The sequence below is a fragment of the Buteo buteo genome, chromosome 3 (assembly GCF_964188355.1).
Source record: "Buteo buteo chromosome 3, bButBut1.hap1.1, whole genome shotgun sequence".
Lineage (NCBI taxonomy): Eukaryota > Metazoa > Chordata > Aves > Accipitriformes > Accipitridae > Buteo > Buteo buteo.
In genome coordinates, this window is record NC_134173.1 from 26,820,068 (window position 1) to 26,842,113 (window position 22,046).

General features: G+C 44.6%; 1 long non-coding RNA gene across 1 annotated transcript in view; it reads right to left on the reverse strand.

The window, feature by feature from the left end:
* Window positions 1–316: 316 nt before the first annotated feature.
* LOC142028989 (uncharacterized) overlaps window positions 317–22,046 on the reverse strand; it is a 33,041-nt gene continuing 11,311 nt past the window's right edge. Inside the window, exons 2-3 of the long non-coding RNA XR_012649772.1 lie at window positions 20,686–20,752; window positions 317–589 (exon numbers count right to left, since the gene is read on the reverse strand). This is a non-coding gene — a long non-coding RNA (uncharacterized LOC142028989). The remainder of the gene's footprint in view (window positions 590–20,685; window positions 20,753–22,046) is intronic.

Consider the following 22,046-nt stretch of genomic DNA (forward strand, 5'->3'; position numbering starts at 1 on the left):
ATAAACTGAAGTCAATGATGCTCACTTACGTGTCAGCCTGGGAAGCATCCGCACCAATTAAATGTACCCCCAAAATAGTGCTGCCCCAGGACTTTCGGTGATGACAGTGAGGTTAGCATTATTTATGCTGCTACCAGGTTTCAGGACAGTACATCTGCCAGGTCTCCCATGTGCTGGGCATTTGTTTTCTGGTGACACGTTTAGGATATCATTTGCATTGCAGATGCGTGGCTTTTCTGCATTTCACTCAAATTCTGTCCCCAGAAAAAGGTATTGACACAGTGAGATTAATTCCAGTGCCATTGCAAGAGGCATGTATGTTTTGAGTAAGTGTGAATGTGAGGAAAGAAGGGGAGCTCCCTTTTAGGAGCAACAGTTACAGTGCCTTGCTTAACTGCAGTGGTTAGGCAAGATGTTATAACAGTACAGAGACCTTTGTGGCTACATTTCTTGTCTTTAATGGGAGTATGACACCTGCCAGCTCTCCATCTGTTTCTTTGTCTTGCAGAATACATGCCATCGTACAAGTGAAGAAGGGAAGGTATGCAGCAAAGCAGACCAGGGTTCAGATTTTCATGGGTACAATCATCTGTCAATTTAAAAAAAAAAAAACACATAAAAAATTCCAAGAATGAGGAAAACCATGATGATGGCACTCAGAGATTCAGGGAGAGCCTAGCTAGGTAAACACTTCATCACTGTAGCGGCCTCCTCTGTGTTTGTCTGTCCCTTTCCATTCACTCATTTTTCATGCGGAGCTATTTCCTTTTGCTCTTACAAGTATACAAATCCTTCTTCTGGCAGCTTTGTATCTTCTAATATTTTACTGTTAATAAGGCACTCTGCCTTTCATGGGGTGGCAGAATGCTTTTCTTCAGGTGAGAACTATTTTGTTTTCTTTTTAAAAAAATGGCACCAGCGTTTTGCACCTTTCTTATTTCAGGGAATATCTGCAGCCAGATCAGCTATTACTTTCAAAACTGTTTTCACAGGCATTTCCTGAAGACAGACTATTAGATAAAATGCTGACTTTAGCCTTTTCTTTATCCTCTGCGTAGGGTATTATTTTATTGCTCTTGTTTGGTTTTGCAGTTTCTTTTTCTGAGTCTTACTGAAAGCTCTTTCACCAGTGAATCAGGAGATTCGGTGCCAGTGGTGTGTCAAAGAAGCTGTGCATGCCTCTGCTGGATAAATCCCTGAGCTTGCTTTATGATTTATAGCCAAACTAAGTTAAAAAATTAATCATAGTTAAGGAATGAATTAGATTTAAAAGGTAGCCTTTGCAAGGATTCCTATGCTTGGGGGATGCCTCTGATGTACAAAGGCTGCTGTAATGTCTCTTATTCCACCACTCGGTCTGCAGGAGTCCAAGTGGAGAGTAGAACTAACAAATGCTTCACGCTGTACTGTGGTCCTCTCCACTGTCTTGCCAATCTCAGGATGCCAGAAATATTCTCAATCTACCTCTGAACAGGTCCAGTCATTCTTTAACTATTCAGGTGCCTTTGAGGCTGGAAGGCTGCTGCTTTTCCACAATGCTTATCATCAACTGAATGCAAAAAGATGTAGTTAGTTACTTCTTAAGTACAGTGCTTCTTTGTGGGTAAAAAAACCCCAACAAAGCAACCAAAACCTTGAAAAATGGAGGATGTAGACTAATATGTAATAATATTAACTGGTTTAATAAAAATAATGTTTCTCCCCTACCCTGTAGCCTTCTCTTATGCCCTCTCCCCACACTGTTATCTGGATATACAAATTTCCTTGCATTTCCTGGAGTGACTCATAGAAGACCAGGTATAATCTTCATGCCTGGATGCTGGTACCCTCAGCAGTAATTGCTTGATTTGCATGAAGATGGAATATGTAATTGCTAAAGGGAATAGTGTACACAAGGTGGAGTGTTGGGGGTTCTGAAAAGCAGCATCTCCAAGGCGCTCCTCTCTTCCTTGGACAACCAACCTGCTGGGTTGTCTCTGAACTTCAAGCTAACAGGAAATGCATCTTGTAGAAGATGAGAAATTTTGAACTACATCTAAGCAGCTGGGACCCAAGGGAGGGGATTCATCCCACTTAATTGAAAGTTAGATGTTTATTTTCAGCTAATTGTCCAGATTAATTGATGGCCCAGGAGGTTTAATGGCAAGGAGTGATTTAACCTAGTTTAGTCTGGATGCTTATGCCAGGATGAAACAGGTCACCTTGCAGAGATACCTATTTCCCCATAAACAAGACAGCTAACTTGCCGAGATGTGTAACTTTTGCGTGGCCAAGAATCCATCCTCCAAATATTTCACATTTCTCATGCATTGCATGGCTTTAATAGATCATTAGTTCCTTAAACTCTTCTCACTCGCTGGATGTTACAGCAGGGAGAGTGCAGAAGGCTTATGCACATACAGTGAGTACAACGGTGTATGTGTGTGCTCCTCCATGGGGGACAAAAAAGGAGTGAAGAATGCAGAGAGAAGAAGAGGATCCAGCATCTCTCTGAAGAGCACTCCAGAGTGCTTCTGCTGTTTGTGCCTGCACTACTGCTTCTACTCAGCACTGGTGTTTTGTTATCTTCGGCTTTTTTACCTGCTGCAATCACATTGGCATCCCAAGAGCTCAAATTCTGTGTGATCCGCCTGGTGTCTATTACAGTCAGGCCGGATCCTTGTCCTGGTTTCCTAGGTCTGGTTATAAAGTTGCTTGTGTAAGTAAGCTATGTAAGTGCATGCATGGGTTGACCCCTTCCATGGACAAGGACTAACTATTTGGTGCCTGAGATGCATTTCTGTGCGGTGCGGTTATTTTGCTCCTCTGGGTCTCCTACTTCAGACCTAGCATGACCCTGCCTGGCAGGAGGTTTCCCAGCACTGTGCCTCTGACAAAGCTTGAGCCAGGAGGGGCAATACCACCCATGGCCATCACAGAAGACCCCTGAGGCTGCGCTCACGTGCGCTGGCTCTTCTCAACACCGTGCAATATGGGGAAAGTCTGTCTTCTGGTTTTGCATTCATGGAGGTGTGAGTGGCTTTTTGCCTTGGCATGAGCAGAGCCAAGAAGCCTCCAGGGAGGATGGAATAGCAGGAAGAAAAGTACACGCAGCAGTTTGCAGAATGGAAACTTTTATAAGTTGGGGTGGTTCACCGTTGTTATAACACCTGTCAAGGGTAGGAAATAATACCTTGACCCTTCCCTAGTCTTGCTCAGACAGGTGTTGATACAGTGATGGATGTTACTTACACAGGGATAAGGGGGAGGCAGGAGGAGGGGCTCATTCTTGCCAGAGAAATAAGTCAGGTAAAAGGTGCAGATTTAGCAGGTCTGGAAATGCTGGGCAGGAGCAGGGAAGGATAAGCATGACAGAAAGCATGTTAAGAGAAGGCAAATGAATATAGCTTAAAAAATAAGTAAGCAAGCAGAGTTAATCAAAAAGCCCAGACTTGAACCAACCTCACACTGAAACTTGAAGTTTGAACGTGCAGATATCTAATATGAACTATTTTCCATTCTAAGGAAGGGGGGTCATTGCTGGCTCTGACCAGAATTGGCTTGCAAGGTGTAGCACCATGAAGTGTTCAAGCAAGATTTGTAGCCTGCCTTGAAACAGGAAATACTGGAAATCACGTGAGAACTTGTGGTGGATTTTTAGTTCCATTTTGGAGACACAAGAGATTTGGTCTTGATCCGGCAAGACAAGTAGCTGTGTCTGACTTCTAAGTGTGTGAGTGGCTCCTTTACTTTTGTGGGACTAATGCAGAGGCTCAATGTTACAGCAAGTGTTACACAGATAGAGAGATACCCCACAAAAATCCTTCCTTCGTGTGATCTTATTAGGTATCTAGGTATTTGTGAAACATCCAGAATGAGGTGAATGCCACCATCTTGTGAAGTATGTTATCACTGCAAGCTGCCTGGGTTCACACTTTTGCCCAATAAGATGCCACTAATGCGAGTTATGCAAGTAAAACTAATAATTTTAGTTTAATGTCAATCTCTCTTGAATAGTTTGTTACTGCCTTCAAACAATTAATTGGTAAGAGCAGCAGGGTTATCTGAACCTTATGCATATTTGAAGTACCTGCATATTAGCTTTAATCATCGACTGACCAAGGCAAATTTTAAAAAGGATGGGGAAAGAGATAATCTTCTGCCTGTCCCTTCTGCTATTAAGTTTATCCTTCTGCTTGATGCCAAAGATACCAGACTCACTTTCTGTTGTTGTCCCCCCCAGATGACTGATATAGGCAATGCCCATCACCAGCACAGCCACCTTTTATGCTCTTGCCCTTCCCAAAAATCTGCCAAAGTGGTGTCATACAGCACAGGAAATCTGCTCTTGTGCTCGCAGAGCAGGGCCATGGGATGCTGGGCTTCTCTGTGCCCTGGCCTTCCTCCTTGCTCCCTCATCTTCCCTTTGCTGGCTCCTGTTGTGGAGTCGAGCAGCTCAAATCACCTTGGTTTCCCCAAGCCCAGTTATATCACTTTCCTCTTCCAGTTGACTTTGCCTCCTCAGAAATGGGCAACCCAGTTCTGCCAAAGAACAAGTGTTGGAGGCTGTAAGTGAAGGTCCTGGGCAATTTGGGGCTTTTATTCAAGGCTCCCATAACTCCCTCAGGAAAATGGTCATCATGGCCTTTATTTTAGTCTTTACTATGGCTGTAGCCAAAACCCAATTTGCCATAGCTCTTTCTGCTTTGTGCATGAGAGCTCTGGGAGTTTGGTATTCTGCCTTGCTTGGCTCTACCATGGTCTTAAATGACAAAATAACATTTCAAGAAAACACTGAGGGTTTCTTTCCCCCCCCCAATAAATCATCTTCCGTGAAATGTATCTGAAAAATTCCAGGAGGCCCTCCCTTTTTTAACACATCCTACCCTATAGACGCAGTGTTTTTCCGCCGAGAGCAACTGAGGAGTTTTTCTTTCTGCTTTGCTTCTCTCTTGTCTTTCCCCACAGCTCCCATTTTCTTTCTTGTATTATTACCTTAAACAATGCCTTTTTGGAAAGCTTACTCTTTCTAGAGGGGCTTTGTCAAAAAGCAAAACAAAACCACAAAACCAACAGCGAATAACAAACTCTCCCCAAATCCCCACAGAAACAAATAAGATGACTTTGAAATTGAAAGCACTGGCACACAGTGCTGCTGAGCCCAGATGTTACAGCCTGAGTAAACCATAGTTGCCCTTCAGTTGCCCTGCTGACTTATTTTTTACCTTCTATTTGATGCTCTTCCATTGAGCCCCAAGGTTTCCAGACTCAAGTACCAACATCCACAGAGACCAGCTAATTGGCAACAAGAGACTGCAGTGTGTATAGAAATCATGTTCCCTCTGCTTCCTCCCTCCATGCTTTGGTATCTAAAAGGGCTCTCAAGGAAGGTGGCTATAATGAAAAAAGTGTATTAGAGACTATATGCTCATAAGTGTGTAGACAAAGGGAAGCTGAGAAAGACCGCACTGAGCTGGAGCAACTGGCATGTACTAGGATGAGGAGGTTGTTTTTGCCAAAGACCGGGAGCTGCTGTCCCTCCTCCCTCAATCCTCATGAGCTTTCTGGGAAAAAGAAAAGCAGGTGCCCCATCTGCATAGTGCCACATGCCCTTAGCTAACCCTCAAATCTTTTTGTGGGCAGAGGACAGCTGAGCTCTCCCATTCCACGCAGGACCCTGAAACTCCCTATTTCCCTGCAGCTTGACTCCCAGCTAATTATTTTGTGGTGGGCACTGTCAAAATAACCATGCCATGAGAAGATACCCTCTTTGCACCACTCAGTGTTCCTGAAGGACAGACAGATGGGGCTCAAGGGAAAAAATATGTGTAGTCCTTTCTCATTCCTTTTTAAAACTATACATGACTCTTAATGTTACAGCCTCACCAAGTATTTGGAGACTGTGTTTATAGTCCTACCTTTGGAAGGACCTTAGGCCTAGTGGTTTTATTATATCATTGTTTATAGAGGAATTTCTGTATTTTAATCTATCCTCTGGGCCCAGGGCTATATAAAATGCTCAGGCACTTTCATTGTATTCTGGTGATTATGAATATGTATTAATTTTTTTTATGTCCTGCCACCTCTGCAGTGTTGGTATCACAGGACCAATTTCACCTGACAGATACTCCTGGATAAAGTAGCTCATGCAAGGATCATGCAGCATATACAATTTGTGTTGAAGCAATTGTATAAGACCTTCTCTGCATTGTCCTACCAATGACCCCTTCTGTAATCAGGCAGAAATCATGCTCCTGAAGAGTGGGAGGTATTACTGCTTCCATGCTGGCCTGTTCCTGGGCCCCTGCTGCACAGACATTGCCAACAGTAACAAATTGCTCTGAGTTATGCGCAGCAGTTTAGTGATGTGGACTAGTTATTTATTAGAGAGGGAGCTGAGACACCAGCAAAGGGCAAAGGAGTGAACAAGAGAGAAATCCCAAGCCAAATGAAATGAAGCTGTCTCATCTACCAGGCTTCTCGCAACTGATCTCTCTTTTCTGGCTTCTGGATCACACCTTATTTATCTAATGGGGGATGACATGCAGAGTTTTGAAAGTAAACCCCTTACAAATAAAGAAATGTCCCCAAAGGCTGAGGATAAAGATGACAGAGTTGGAATAAACTGCATTTCCAGAGGTGGCAAATCAATGTTTTATTGTATGTTTAGCCACAGTTTCCTAGGTGTAAACCTGGCTGCGATACTGATTGCATTGCTCAGAGGCACCTTTCAATTTGAAGATATGTGACAAAAATAAGGGACCTTCTCCAGCACACTTGAAAGGAGAAGGCAGCTCCAGAAGAGTGAGGGCCCTGTCTGGTAAAAGCCGGGTCAATGGATGCCACTGGAACAGCGTTGATTGCCAAGAGCAGAAAGCCAGGCCCTGTGTTTGTTTTGACTTGAAAAAGAAACTCCTAAGTTTAACACCATGGGTCTATAATGTGGACATTTCAAAAATGAAGAGCTGTTTATGCTGACGGTTTAATGGTTGTATTGATGTGCAAAAGCAATGCCATTAGATTACTGGTCTGCAAAGAAAACTAAGTTTCACCCTCATCGATTCAATTCAGTTTGCCCATAACAGGTTTCTTGCTTGCCTGCTTTCTTCCCTTCCATTTCTTGCTGTTGACCTATATTAATGGTCAGTACATTTGACTGATACAGAGGCCTGAAGAGCTGGAGATGGTCTGGAGAGGAAACTGTCAGCTCCTGAGGAGCAAAGGGCTTCACAGACAGAATGAGATATAGCAGCAGCATGACCCGGACATGTAAAGATCTGGAGCAGAAGAGTGGGGAAGAGGTGTTGATGCAAACTCCAGGACAAAAGCAGGCTATGCTGAATAAGTGCCTCTCTCTTTCCTGGGTCCCTGCCTGGGCACCAGAGCAACTTGATTTTCTTGTGTGTTGCACCAGAGAAGCCAAATGTGTTTTTCAGTTGGATCAGCAACTGTGGCACATGTCACTGGGAACGGAGACCCAAGGAACTGGTGCTGAGCGCTTTGCTTAAGTTATCCTTCCAAAATCCTGCAGCGTGTTGGGGGAGTGGCTTCCCCCAGGCTTTTCACATGCAGAGAGAGCACCAAAGCAGACAGCCACATTTTTAAATAGATGTTGATCCATGAATTCTGCTGGGGAAAAAAAAAAAATCTGACCTTAATAGTGGCTACAAGCTCCTATTCAGATCTTCCTAACCACTGTTGGGTTCTTGTCTCCAGAATCAAAGTTTGCAATAAAAAAGGAAGTTCGCTTGATTCAGGTCAAATCAGCTCCTTCCCAACAAAAACACTGTGCCAAGACCCTGGGCATCAGTGAGGCTTTCAGTTAACAGCTTTGGAGCGTCTGAGGGCTTATCCGCAGGGACTTGCTGCAGAGGCTGCAAAGCTATACATTGCTCACAGGTTAGCCATCTGTATGCAAGGCAGGGGCTGTGCATGCCTTCCACAGGGACAACTGCTAGCAGACCATTTGTGAAATTGTTCATTTTGTTAAAAAAAAAAAAAAAAAAAAGGGTGGGGGGATTTTTCTTTTAAATTTGGGGGGTTTTAATTATAAAGCTTTGAAATACTGGATTATATTTTTCTTTTCTTCCTTCTCTTTTCTTTTTTTCCCTCTTTTGCTGGAGAGTGCAATAAGTGAACTCTTTCAATTTCCCTCCTCTTGCCTTTCCCTGTTGTTTCAACATTTCCTCGGCTTTGGAGGTGCACTGACCAGTTAAAGCAAAAATAGGCAGATCCTGGATATGTCTCACTCACCAGAAAAGAAAAGTTGGGGGAAGAGGGAATAAAACTTTTCCAAGTATTTCACAAGTACAGATCCTAAAATCAGTTGAAAAGAAAACCTGCTGAGACCTAAAAACTGGAAATAACATAGAAAGTCCAGCTCGCCCCTGAAATGGTACTTCTGTTATTTGGCCACCATGAGCAGCAATGCACAGGACGCTTCTCACCACCTTGTGAGCATACAGTGAAAATTTATAGGAAGCTGCAGCATTTCCAGTCCAGTGTAATGGACTTTAATGCTTTTTTTATAGATGTCAGTAACAATGTGTCTAGATCCACCCAAAACCCCAAAGCCAAATCAGCTTGGAGATGGAATAGAGGAATTTAATTTTTCCTCACTTTCACTGCTGGGACAGACAGCCTTCTTCCCTTATGAGGTAATTTAATTTTCACATTATGCTTTATGGGATATCCTTTATTTACCTAATGCTTTCCTGTCGAGTCTTTTCAGACTATGAATCTTGTATATTTTATATACACAAAGGTGACTTTTCCTTCCTTTAATGAGCGTGGCTTATCAGTGCAGGCAACCGATACTGGACTCATAAATATGTCACTCTTAGGTTTGCAGCAGCCCCTTCTGCTTTGTAAGACTGTTCCTTGCTGCTCGCTCCTCCCTTTCACTCACTGCATCTCCGTGGTCCGCTCATCCCCTTGATGCTGCTGAACTCACCATTGGCTGGTATAAATAAATCACTGATTTAAGCTATAGGTGAAAATCATTGTGAAAGGAGCACGCAGAGGAATGTAATACAAGGTCGGTGGAGCCAGCGCCTTCCGACTCCAATTAAATATTTCCTGTAAGTCGGTTCCAATTGTGCATCTTGTAGGAAAGTTTGAAAGCAGGAGCTTGAACTCTAAGGGACCCTCTCGCCTCGAAACCTGTTTCCTGTTTAACAAGATTTAACAAGTACAACCAAACATGCGCCATCAGCAACAAAACTCATTGTAAGTGGCTCCAATGTGCAAAGATGCTGGGTTTCCTCTTGGCCCCAAACGCCTACCGACCCCACCAGGCCATCGCAGGGTGGCTGCGGCAGGGTGGCACAGTGCCCTGATGCCACAGGACTGGCGTAGGCTCAGCCGTTTTGCTGAGAGAGGTGGAAGGAAAGAGGGAAAAGGTAGCCTTTTCCGAGGGGGTCAAAGCTTGTTGGGTGAAAGCTTCATGGCTTGGTCTTACTCTTCAAGGAGTTTTCTACAGAGGATGTGATCACATCTACTCTGTGCTGTCTGCCTCTTCAGCTTGAAACACAGCCTCGCTGTTTACGGAATGCCTCAAAGACATCACTGTGGTGCCTGGGGCAGGCTGTAGCCCAGCCTGAACTCCCTGCCCAGGCAGAAAAGAGGTCCAAAGCAGAGATCAGCCACTGCCAGCCTTTGGATGTGCAATCAGATACGGGGAGATTGGTAGTGAGAGCCCCAAACTTTATGGAGTCCACAGGATGCCCGCTTCTGGCTGTAGATGCAATGGGGACACTAAAAACATGTTTACTGTGGCCAGGCATTGAGAACACAGTGCTGTTTCCTAGAGGGCTGTACAGTGCTAGGAGACATCCATACATGTGTGTGTATATATATATGTACACTTATATATAAAATACATATACATAAAAAAATGTGTGTACATATGTATCTATATACATCTAACTGGTACAAATTTCTGTGCACTATGCATATAATTCATACTAGAAGCTCTTGTAGCACACTCCCTGTACCTCTCTCCCTAATTCAAAAGGCCTGGGACTTGGAATGAATCCTCCAGGTGCTCCTGAGGTAACAACAATAACAATGACTGAAGCAACAATCCCATCAGTTTACTACAAACCATAGTGGCATTTGTACACCAAAAAATACACATCTGACTGAAGTTTCCAAGTGCATAACCCATGTCTTGCCACTCTTCTGTAATCAGCTGGTCCTCCTGCCTGTGCCATCCCTACAGTAGCCAGCAACCAGGGCAAGGCCTGCGAGCAAAGGGAGGATGTGCGTGGAAAAGACCAAAACAAGCAATGTAGAGTGGAGCTTAATGTGATGGAGACAGCTCTGTCCTCAATGCTGCTCACACAATGCTAAAGACATTTCAGCCACGGATGTTAAAAAAAGAATAATTTTATTTAAGGAGGTCACGAACTTGATATATAAGATACATTAAGACTGATTTTCTCATTGTCAGGGAAGAGGAGAAGCCTGGGAATGTGATACGGGCTCCTCAGCTACATGCTAAATGGGCCATTCTTTATTTGAAATCTGTCATTATGGCATATAGTTCAAGTTCGGGGAGGATAGCACTTTTCTGAGAGAAGTCTCCTTGGTCTTTTCCTTGACTCCCCAGGCCATGCTCAGTCAGGAGCTGAATCTGCCATCTCTGCCTGCTGCTATGCATGGTGTCAAAACAATGGGCCCATGCCTCAAAGAAAGGTCTCTGCAAGGTCCTTGTCACCCAAAGTGGAGATGTGCTGACACCCCTGCCTTGTGGCTGAGGGATGGACATCCCATCAGGGATGGTCTTCCTTCCTCTGCAAGCTGCCCATGATTCTCCCCTCGCCATGGCTCGGGGCAGTTTGTCTCTTCCCACATGCCATGTCCCGAGCTCAGCCTCTCTGGTGCTGCCTGGGACCTGCCAGCCTTCTCCAATGTGGACGCGTGCATGAGGAGCGAGCAAGAGCAATGCTTAAACAAGAGCCTTCAAACAGCCAGCCTAGTCTTTGCGGGAGAAGGTGCCCAAGGACCTGTTCATATCCCCCATGCACCACCAGTCATGACAAGATGGCAGCCGGCTGCGGGGCTGCAGTGGGTTATTTACATTGCCTCACGTCTGCCACTGGCCCGGCGCATGCCCTACATGAGCAGGCGGTGAGAGATCAGAAAGGTGGCTTTCCTGCAAGGGACGCAGGAGGGATCTGTGGCCGTGTTTGCTTAGCAGGTTTTACCAACCGAGGCTTTGCTGACCACATCCACCCCGCACTGCAGCTTGGGCTGCCGCTGGGCAGCTGGTGGGGGAATCATCTGAGGATGGTCCTAGACCTGCTTGCCATGGACCACCAGGTGGTGTTACCCTGCCCTGGGCTTGCAGGCGAGAAGCCTGCTGGGCCGTGTTTGTTCCACAAAACCCCCCTTCCTGGAAAGCTGAGAAGTGGGCAAAGCTGGCCGGTGCTGTGGCCAGTGCAAGCCAATGATTCAGTCTGGAGTGGAGCTCGTGTTTGGCTGAGGCGGGAAGTGCTCCCAGTTTCTCTCACCTAGACGTAGCATGACTTGTCACAAAAAGGGTGTGTGAGTCTACTTTGGTGCCCATGTGCTGAAGTGTCTAGCTTCATCATTCTAAACTGACTGCAAAACCACTTGTAAAATCAAGACATAGTATGATGCTCTGCTGACTTCAGCAAAGCCACCCATTCCTGCTGTCTCATGGCGGCACAGGGGCAGAAGTGCGATATTCTGGGATCTTGGGATCTGGTGCAGCAAGCAAGTTTTGGTGCACTTCTTCAGGAGGAGGAGCACAAGGAGGAAGGCAAGACTCCTGCTTGTGAAACCAACAGTTCAGACATGCAGCTTGGAGGAGACCTGCGCAAAATGGCCATGTGCAAAACAGTGGCACAGGGGAAGACTATACTTCATCTCCATGCATAAAAGGGCTTTGATTTACAATAAATTTGCACCAATGGGCCATAATAGAAATGTTTCGGGCACTGTTAAATAACAACAGCACCTGTAAGTTGAAACTGAGGTGACTTCCTTGGTATTAAAAGCTGAACATAGCCTCTAAAAGAAGCAGCTCCCAGCTTAAGGAGCCTGAAGTCTCACTAGATAATATGCACAGGGAAGAAGGAAAGCAGTAAGGTTTTTCCCTTGTATGGATGGGAAACTGAGGCATACCGTGACCCTGTTTTCTAAGAGTGTGGCTTAGATTTATACAAGGTCTCTGGAGCACAGCTGGGCATTAAAATCAGAAACTGTGTCTTATGTCTCTGCTCAGGAGGAGGAGGGGATGAGGTGACTGGCAAACATTTCCAGACAGACAGTGAAGCAGATTAGTACAAAAGAGGATGCAGATCTCAGCCGTTCAGCTGCCAGCAGAAAGGAGGGGGAGTACGGTTAGGCAGCTGGTGGAGAAACAGGTGCGGAGAAGGTTTCCTGATAGCCATGCTGTCATCCTGCTTTGAACTCTCAGCTCCTCAGTAAATCTTCCCTCTTGGAACTCTTTCGTCAAAGTTTCATTTCCTCACGTTCCTAAAATAGTTCCCGATAAGCAACTTGTCCTGCTGGTAAAGCCCTTTTGGTTACTTTCCTAGAAATCTATTTTCATGTTTTCTCACCGGCCTTCAGCTGCTTGCATTCCCATTCGGAAAAAAAAAAAATGGTGAAAAAAAAATCCAGCCAAGGCTTAACACAACAAGAAGGTGAAATGTTTATGTTTAGTAGCACAGCAGGACCTTGTCTGTCAACTGAATTTCCAAGCAATGCCATAAATTTATGGTGGCAGAACTTGCACCTAACCAGAGGGTCAGGGGGAAGAAAATATGAAAATTTATTCTTTTGCATGAAAAGGATATGCAGGAAACTTTTCACTTTCAGTGGCTTCTTCCAGGGCATTTTGTCTTCACGCTATAGGCAATGAAGATGGGATAAAGCAGAGGTGGTCAAGCTGCAGTTTTTAAGGCACAGGGGAGCCCTTGTGCGAGGCAGGTGTTCTTTCTGTGCTCAGCTCAGAGATACACTGGGCCTGCACTGGCACAGGGCTCCTGGGCAATCCCAGGTGGTGGAGGAAGCAAACTGGCAGAGTATACTGGGACTAACATGGCTAAATGACCTCGTAATCCTCCAGTCCACATCCAGATCATCCCCACCTCATCGGAAAGAAGTGGGGAATCACTGCTATCCCCAAATAATGAACTTCTGCCAGATCTCCTCCCTCAGCTTTCTGATGCTGGCAGTGGTGTGCTGTCCCACAGATCTCACTTGGAAAAGATTTTGACACATAGCTATGAAAATTTGCCTTGGCAAAAGTTGGCCATCCTGCTTTGTAGGGCAAGAGTTTTCAGAGACTCATAATAATACAGAAGCCCAGGACTATTACAGGAATGGGAGTGCTGGAGGGAATAAGAAGTTTGTGGGTGGGGGGCACTTGGTTGTTTGTGGTCTCTTTAGGTCAACTAACTACCATTCCTTGGGGCGAGTGCAGAGGTCTCTGTATAAAAAGCTACAGTAAGAGAACAAGAGGTGATCTTACTGGGATGGCACCAAAAAAGGATGAAGAGTTTGATCCAGAGTGATTTGGATGCATTTTGGTCAAAGAGTGGGTAATATGATGAGAGCATCCAGGGAATGAGGCTCTGCTCTTAATTTGAGTGCAAAGCTCAGACAGCAGCTTTATAACTTCTGAGGACCAGGAAACCAGGTATCAGAACTGTGGGTTTCTCTTCTTAATGATTTTTAGCCGATTTTGGATGTCTAACAACAGATGAAATAACTAGTGCCAATTCTGAGGCTGTCATTAGAGATACTTGTTTTCACACGCTGTGCCAGGGCTGTTTCACAGGGTGAGAAAGGCAGAATGAAAAATGTGCTAAAAGTGACCTGCTCATGACAACCCTGCTTTTGATTGCTCAGCAGTGTGGGGCAAAACTGGGAGCCTGTTGTGGGCAATGGCTGCCTGGAGCCCTCAGGACAATTTATCCAGCCTGTCCCCCGGCCCTGGTAGCTTTTTGTTCTGGGAACCTCTTGGCACCCCAGATGAGCTATTCCGGTGTTGCAACTTGCCCACAGTTGCCATTTCTTTCAGGGCCCCTTTCCTTCAGAGACATAGTGGCTGGGAAGAAGTTGCTGGTCCCCAAAAGGATCAACCTTTCCAATGCTGGTTCCCTAACCATCCTAGATGGCTGTACCATTTTTCCCAGCTGACAGGCAAGGGACACATGTGCGCACACATGCAGCAGATCTGGAGCACCTCAGTGTCTCCAGGAAGCACGGGACAAACTGTACCTGGCTGTGTGGGTCTGCTGGTTTGATGAGGAAAGGGAGAGGATTCCCAGCCCTCTGCTCCTACTGCAGGAACATGCAGGGCTCTTCTGAATGGAGACGTGGATAGAATTTCACAAGCTTTAACAATATTCCTTAGTAGATAGGTCATGACAGTGTAGCTACCCCATTAGTAAACAGCATATTTCTGTTTTATTTTCATGTATTTCTTCCCACTCAAGTCTGACAGAAACAAAAAATACTGCCCCCAGCTTAGTACCCAAACTGCACACACCCTAAACAAAGACACACATTTTTCTAGAGTCAAGAAGTCTTTTGTGTGGGTTTGCAGTGACTTACAGGCATTTGGGAGGGAATCAACCAGGTACCAAGACAGTAATTCCTCTAGTGTACATCAGATCTTAACAAAATAGCCCCATACTGTGCTTCACCCTCTGTACTCAGACAACCACCCTGCAAACAAAAGCCTAGTTTCTCTGGGATCAGAGAGATCCACCATCCCATAGGTTGTCCTAGAAAATCACATTCATTTGGCCTGACTATAACTCTAGATCAAATCACCGTCCCATTTGGGTTAATGGTAGTTTCTCATAGTTTCTCACTGAGTGCCATGACAGCACAAGAAGGCTCCAACCCAGAATGCACCTGGGAGTGATATTTAAAACATCTTAGAATTTAAATGTTTCAATATTGAATATTTAAACACCAATGTTGGCATTATTTCCCAACTTACTGAAGATGGGTTCCCTAGTGCTGCAAGGGGCTCCTCACTGGTGCCTGAATACCATTAAGAATGTTTGTTCCCACTTGTCTTAACCCTAATAACTGCAGCAAACTGATTTTAAAATAGTGAATCAGGAAAATCTGCAGAAATGAGTAGCTTTTTTGTGTATATTGCACATACTAAACATGCAGAATGAAGAAAATTTAGAGTTATCAAAGCACAATTTCCAAACAGACTTGCTTCATTAAAAAGCCATTTAGCTTCGTAGTTCAAGGTTAAGTTTGTTCCCAGAAGATGAGGTAATTCAGTAAAATAATAATGCTCCCATTAAACAAACCCCGTAATAGAACTGAGCCTTAGCGGCTGCAAAGGAAGGAAACTGTAACTTCTGTCAAAGCACAGGGATGAGATTAGCATTAATAAAGCATTCCTTACAAAGCAGAATGATAGTATACGGGGGAAGGCACATCCAAATAGCTCTCATTTCCACAACGTTTCCTCTCAGATACAGGCTTTTCAATTAGCCATCGGAAAGAAAACTGAAAGTGTACTTTCTCCTTCTCAGTTTCTCCCTGACTATTAATCTCCATGCTGAAAACGGTGCCACCGGTCCATCTTATTGTTATTAGCTAGTGGAGACGTAAAAGAACTACATTCATATTCCTTATCGCAGCCCAGAGGTATTTCCTTTGTGTTACGAGGAGTATTTTGATTAGTTTTGCCTGTGTCTGCAGGGAAGACACAGTTTATATTTTCCACAGCTAACATAATTTCTAGAAATAAAAGTTTGTTCCAGCATTTGCCGGTATTTGTTAGTGGGGTTTAATCACTGAGGGGGTTTCATTGCTATGCCACAGCTGTTCCTTTTTTAACTCCTCTTGGTTTCATGACTAAGCTTGAGGCAAAACGTTGATAGTGGATTGTTCCTGGAGCCAGTTGCTGATTTTCATCATTTATTTGAGGAATGCAACTTTTCTCCCCTGCAGCTGCACTGTCCATCGGCAGATGAGGATACTCACTCATTTGCAGAGCCACAGGGGTATTCTCTTGGGAGGGATCTCAGAGGGCTACCCAGTCCTTTTTTACCTATGTCTCATCTTCCCCTAAGGTGTTTAACCTCCTTTTAAGAGCACAGGTGAGGGGGATTCTCCAGTCTTCTCTGGTGGACCTTTAATGTTGCCTGTACCTTCCATCTGCCAACAGAGGGAAAAAATAGTCTTTTTCTCTTTGCAGCAGCCTAATTTATATATTTGAAGCCCATTACCCAAAGACCCACTCCCTTTTTCCTTCATTGGATGAGACAGCCCCAAAACACTCAATTTCATTCCAGATGATGCAGCAGGTAGGGTCTGAGCCCAGGTGGCATTTTTGAGGTAGCTGCCACTGCCAGATGTTCTCACTGCTTCTTGTGCTCTGTGCTTCCCCAGAGCCAGGGTGGTAGAGGGGGGACCACACACAGCATTGCTGACACACAGCCCAGGGTACATGCACGGGCAGACAAGCTGTTGTGGCATTTTTGCTTTCCAGTAGGAAAAGCTCCCTGGCAAATGTGGTCATGGCAATTCAGGATGACACAGCTCTGTGGTTCCCTGTGGCTTTTTACCACATGGAGGGGAAAGGAAAGAGTAATGTTCTTCCCCTCTGCAGAAAGAGGATGTGGCGGCTGGGCTAACAGCCCCCAGGTAAGAGCCATGACAGCACCCAAAGCCCAAAAGAAGGTTTGCAACAAACATTGGTGCTCACTTGTTGCTAAAGTCTCACCACAGAGAGAGAGAAAAAAAATCATGGTGCTTCACAGGTGTACAGGCTTTGCTTGAGGGAACTGATGGGGAACATAACGCACTTTCAGGTATAACAGGAGTAACACACTCACATTTACACTTTCCTTCTTGAGGTTGCTAATTTTACATGACTAAATTAGCTGAGGAAAGCAGATTTAAAAAATCAAATGCTGGCGAAGTTCCTGCTGGCTCAAGGAAAAGCAGGGCTGCATTCTGCTTCAGTTTATCTTTTGTTTTGCTCACAAACCTGAAGCAAGCTGAAGGTTTAGGAGCACTAACTGGGGATCAGAACAAGTCCCTAAATAATTTTATGATTACCTATATTGTTTTGCAGGTGGAAAATGTTTTTAAAAAAACCAAACAAAACAACAATGGCAAATGGGCCCCTGATTCATGGATTCCTGTCACCTCAGGCATTTCCTACTTTGGCAGCCTATGAATATGGCTCCAGATGAAGGGTCAGGGTACACTTCACTGTGAATTTGTTTTCTGGAGCTGTTATTAAGCCCTCCAACTGCTTTTACTCTCTGCAGTTACTATTAACCTAAACCATACAGGTCAGGGTTTTGCTTACTGGAATGACATGGGCTTATGTAGAGCAGCCCCCAGGACCTAGCTGAGCCATTGCAACATCTCACATGCAGTAGCAGCAAGCCAGGAGCATCAGAGACACAACACCTTGGGCCTGTGGAGGGAACTATCAGCACCCAGGGCTGACACCAGCACCCAGGAACTCAGACACTGGGTGCCCAGGCCACCTGCCACTTCTCTTTGTCACCTTATATCCCCAGTCTCCATAAGGTATGCAAGAGCAATGCTCCTCATGTAGAGGCAGTTAGATACAGTGAGTTAACCCTGTATTTATGGAAGATCTGGGGCAGATTCCTTCCATTCTTATAGCATATACCTCAGAAGAGTCTTTGTCTACTGCAGAAATCTCCTGTGCTCTGCAATCCAGGGAGCAATAAAAAAGGTATCTAAAAAAATGTGGCACCAGTGCATAGTCAGCAGTGCTTGAAATCAAAACAAAGTCTTCAGCAAGAAAAATGAGCTTCCCGCCCTGGAAAAATTCCTGATCCCCAGTTTCCCAAAATGCCATGGCAAAACATTATTATCTTGGCCCTTCCTATCTCTAGCTTGTGTCATTGAAATGGCCTGAATGAAGTTGCTATTTGTAGTGTGTAGCTCATGCAAACCTTGTCTCAGTTAAGCCACTTAATTGCTCTTTGGGTTATTAGGCAATTGGCTCTTCTGTAGTAGTTCTCCTTGTCAATGCCGAGATCTCTTGACTCACTGTCATGAGGAAGGCTTCTCCTTCCTGCCAGTGATAATCGGCTCACTACCCAATCTCCACTTGCTCCTGCAGATGGGAGCACACCTCCTGTCTTTGTTGCTAGCTTCAGGAATGTGTCAGAAATGATTGTATTCAAATGAAGGTAGCAAGGTAATGCCATTTTCTCCTTTAAGAAACTCTGCAGGATTGAGGTAATGGTAGATAGATAAACTTCCTTATGCTATTCATTAATATTGAATCATTTATCGAATAACTGTTTGGGAAGTATTGCTATGGCTTGATTTGGAGATCTACAGCCAATGCTGAGTTTCTAATAGATGCTAAAGTATTTCCAGATAGTGCTGTCACCCAGAGAGGTGACTGAGCATTGCCTGTTGTATCATTCATAAATTTAACCCTTACTGGAGGCCACCCCAGGCTTGAGCCATTCTGCCATGAAACCTGATTGAGGAACCCTGTTCACAAGTGCGTGCATCCCTCTCATTTAGTGTAAAGCAGGTGCTTTAAGCTCTGTGAATGTAAAAAAGTGTGTTCCTGAATGAGGGCTATTATGAACAAGCTCTCTTAAAATCATGAAAATTAATTTTTAAACTGACTCCATTATGAGATTTTACTTCCAATAATGCACTGCTAAAACTCAGGAGCCCACTTCAATTCATGCTGAAGGCATTTAAATTTGAACATGCCGGGGCGGGGGGGGGGGGGGGGGCAGACGGACAGGAGAGGGACTGTCTTATACAGCCTTTTTGGGGGAGTTTTCTGTAGTAAGTGCCTGCTGCTGGCAGCTCTCAGGGATGGGATGTGAGGGAGGTCTTTAAGGGCTCAGCCCAGCACTTCTCTTCTTCCTGCAGATTTCTCAGGTCTGTCCCTTTCTCCATCCTCCATTATCTTTCTCTTCTTACCTACCTTCCTTCTAGCTCCAGGGGAGGTCTTTGCCTCCTCACTAGGCACTGAGGCTGTGTAACACCTCCCGCACTTCACGTGAAGCACCATGTATTGGGTTATAAGCCATCTAGCAAAGGGTGTTTGCTTCAGGTAGGCAGTCAAACTGAAACACAGCTTCTGGAGGAGATATGCTGCTTCGGTTTGTACTGAATTTTATAACAGCTCATGATGTCTGTTCCATCATGGCTGCTTCCTGATGGCCAGGCCACTTCAGCGAGCCAAAGGGAATGGTAGTTTTACCTGTGACACTACCAGAGCAGCCTTCATCTCTCGCTCTGCCAAGGTTTGCTGACTTTGTCAGCTACCAGAGCTTATTCAGCTGCACACCTATAAAAAAAAAGTCCAGGGGCTGACCCAATCCGTCAGTCCATGAACCACCTTTACGAGATGGGCATGATGCACACCCACCTCAGTGGTGGTGGAACACAGCCCAGCAAAGCTCTGCAGGGTGCAGATGAAACGTTCCCTGGCTCACGAAAGGGTGATAACAGCAGCACCCAGGGAACATTCCCCTCCCCACCTACTGCTACCACCTTCATTCTCTCTTGAAAACACAAACAAGCCAACTCAATTTACATTTTCATAGCTGGGAGTAAGTGATTGCTAGATTAATGAGCACTGCTATTTATATCTAAATAATCATAGTCCTAAACAACTGCTTAGAGGCATCAGTGTGGAAGGTAAGATTCTGGACTATGATTTGAAGGGATTCAGGCAGTGCTTGTCGTCAGAAGGAAGAAAACATTTCCAAACTACAAAAATGCTTTACCATATTTTGGACAAACTGAGGGAAGCTGGAAGAAGAGAGTTATGTGAGCAGTGTATGCAGACTTGGCTTGCTTAAGGGAGTATGCTGGCCTTAACACTATTCCGAAAAATTACTTTTGCTAAGCAGCTTCCTTTAACCATCTTACATGCCATAAACCTGCTTGGGACTTTGGCAGCACACTGTACTGCCCAAATCCAGAGGGTAGCTGGCATCATTCCTCCCAGGCCAGAGTGCAGGAAGAGTCCTTGCAAGCCAGCTCTCCCCTCCCTGCTTTTGGCCGAGTTTCTGCAAAGTGAATCTCTTGGTTCAGTGCAGTGCTTGCGAGGCACTTAAATCTCTCTGAGCCCTTAATGAAGTTTTTAAAAGGGCTTCATAAATCTTCATCATTAAGAATTGCTTAAAGCCCTGCAGGGTTTCTCCAGTGGCATTAACCACTAAAACAAGTAGACAGGCTCAGGTATATTTATTGCATTCGTCTTCATTATTCCATAGGTTTTCCTTCTTTCTAGTCTTTTACATAAGCTATAGCCAGGAAAGGGAGCGCAGGAGTGGGAGCTCTGAGTCAATACCGCCTGTCTGGCAGTTTGTAACCATCTACTACAACTACATCAGATCAGTCCTCTGTTGGGAATATTTTCTGTGCAGACAGCAACTGTATGCTCATCATTTAGCCTTCCGTATTTAAATCATCATATTATTCCTCATTTGGGAAAGAATCTGATTTTTGCTTTTCCTCTGAAAGCATGCCTCAGGTCATAACCTGACAGCTCCAAAATGGATTAGTTACCTGCCTGCCCTTCTAATTTTTTTCTTGGAATTTTGGCTGACTTTTGGCTTTTTGTAAGTAGCATGAGTCTTCTCTGAAATAACTGCCAGCCTGATGGATATGTAAGGGTTACTAGGAAAATACATTTTTTTTTTTAAATTGCTTACATACCATATATTGTGGCCTCCAGAGTGTGTAGATTCTGTATACTTCGTATGGGTTGTTTGATGCTTTGCCTCTGGGAAGTGAGGATAGAAAAGACATGAATGAGGTTCACAGACAAACATGCTGGTAAAATCACTGAAATCAGTAAGAGCCTATCCTCCCTGTGTGATAGGAAGGAGTTTAGAAATGGCAGATAAATATTAAGTAGATGAACACATAAGGAAGTTTATATCTTACCATAGTTTGAAGAAATGGTTCCAGGGCTAATTCTGCAGACAATGAAGGACTAAGGCTCCATAGAGCCCTTGAAGGGTTCAGGTTCTTGTAGTCCAACTTGGTCCAGCCAAGCTTGGTCCACCCCATTCCATCACAAAATCACACTTATATGAGCCAGATGATTTTCAAGGGTGTCTTTTCGTTAGGTATGTTGTTTATGCCACCAGGATACAGTAGAGTGCCATGGAAGTGCTCCTTTAGAGCCATTGTGGTGTTATTTTAATTTAGATTTATCTGCATTACAAGAAGGCCTACTAACCTCAGGGAGAACTGGAATGATGCATGTGGAGCAGAAGAGAAGCAATATGCTTGCGCAGGCAAACAAGACCTTCTTATTGAAAAGTTTGACACTGAAACAAAAGTTTGAACTGCCAAAAGTACCAGTCATGAGTAACAAAATCTTCTAGGTCCCTAGTCTAGGTCAACACTGGAAGGAAAAATAATGGCTGATGAACACAGTGGAGGCTCAAAAGCCAGACTGTGATGTGTAATGTGCGTTACCTGAGGCATTAAAGGAGAGGTCCAAACCCACCTGAACTGGTATTTCTTCCATTGACTTCAGTGGGTTCTTGGTGATGTCATGCTGTGATGCTGTCACATGTGAACAAGTCAGATGATTGCTTTTAATATAGGGAACTGTAGGATGGGTTATATGATGCACTGTGTTGTTTGCTCTAGAATGCATTGGTTAATAATGTGCTAGGGACACACTTCTACCCTAATGGGGAGAAGATTACATATTATCTGACTTCCTGTATGCTAAAGGCTATTCAAGTTCAACCAAGTGCTTACATTGGTGTATCCAAAAATTCAAATTAGGTTGCAGCTTTTGAGTCCTCAAGAGACAAAAATCACAGGCAGAGGACAGAAGAAATCAAAGGACCACTGTCACCTTCGCCTGAGGTCCATGAAGTGGCAGGAAGTTGGAGAGATAAGAAAGTAGATTTCAGCAAGTGACTCATGGCCTGTGTTTTAAGAAAAGTTGGAAGAACCCCCAATCCTGACCAAAATGACCCAGCAGAAGTTCCTGCTTGGTCCTGCATCACCTATACAGCTTGATCTTTAGCAAGTAAGCAAAACACGTAAGGCTG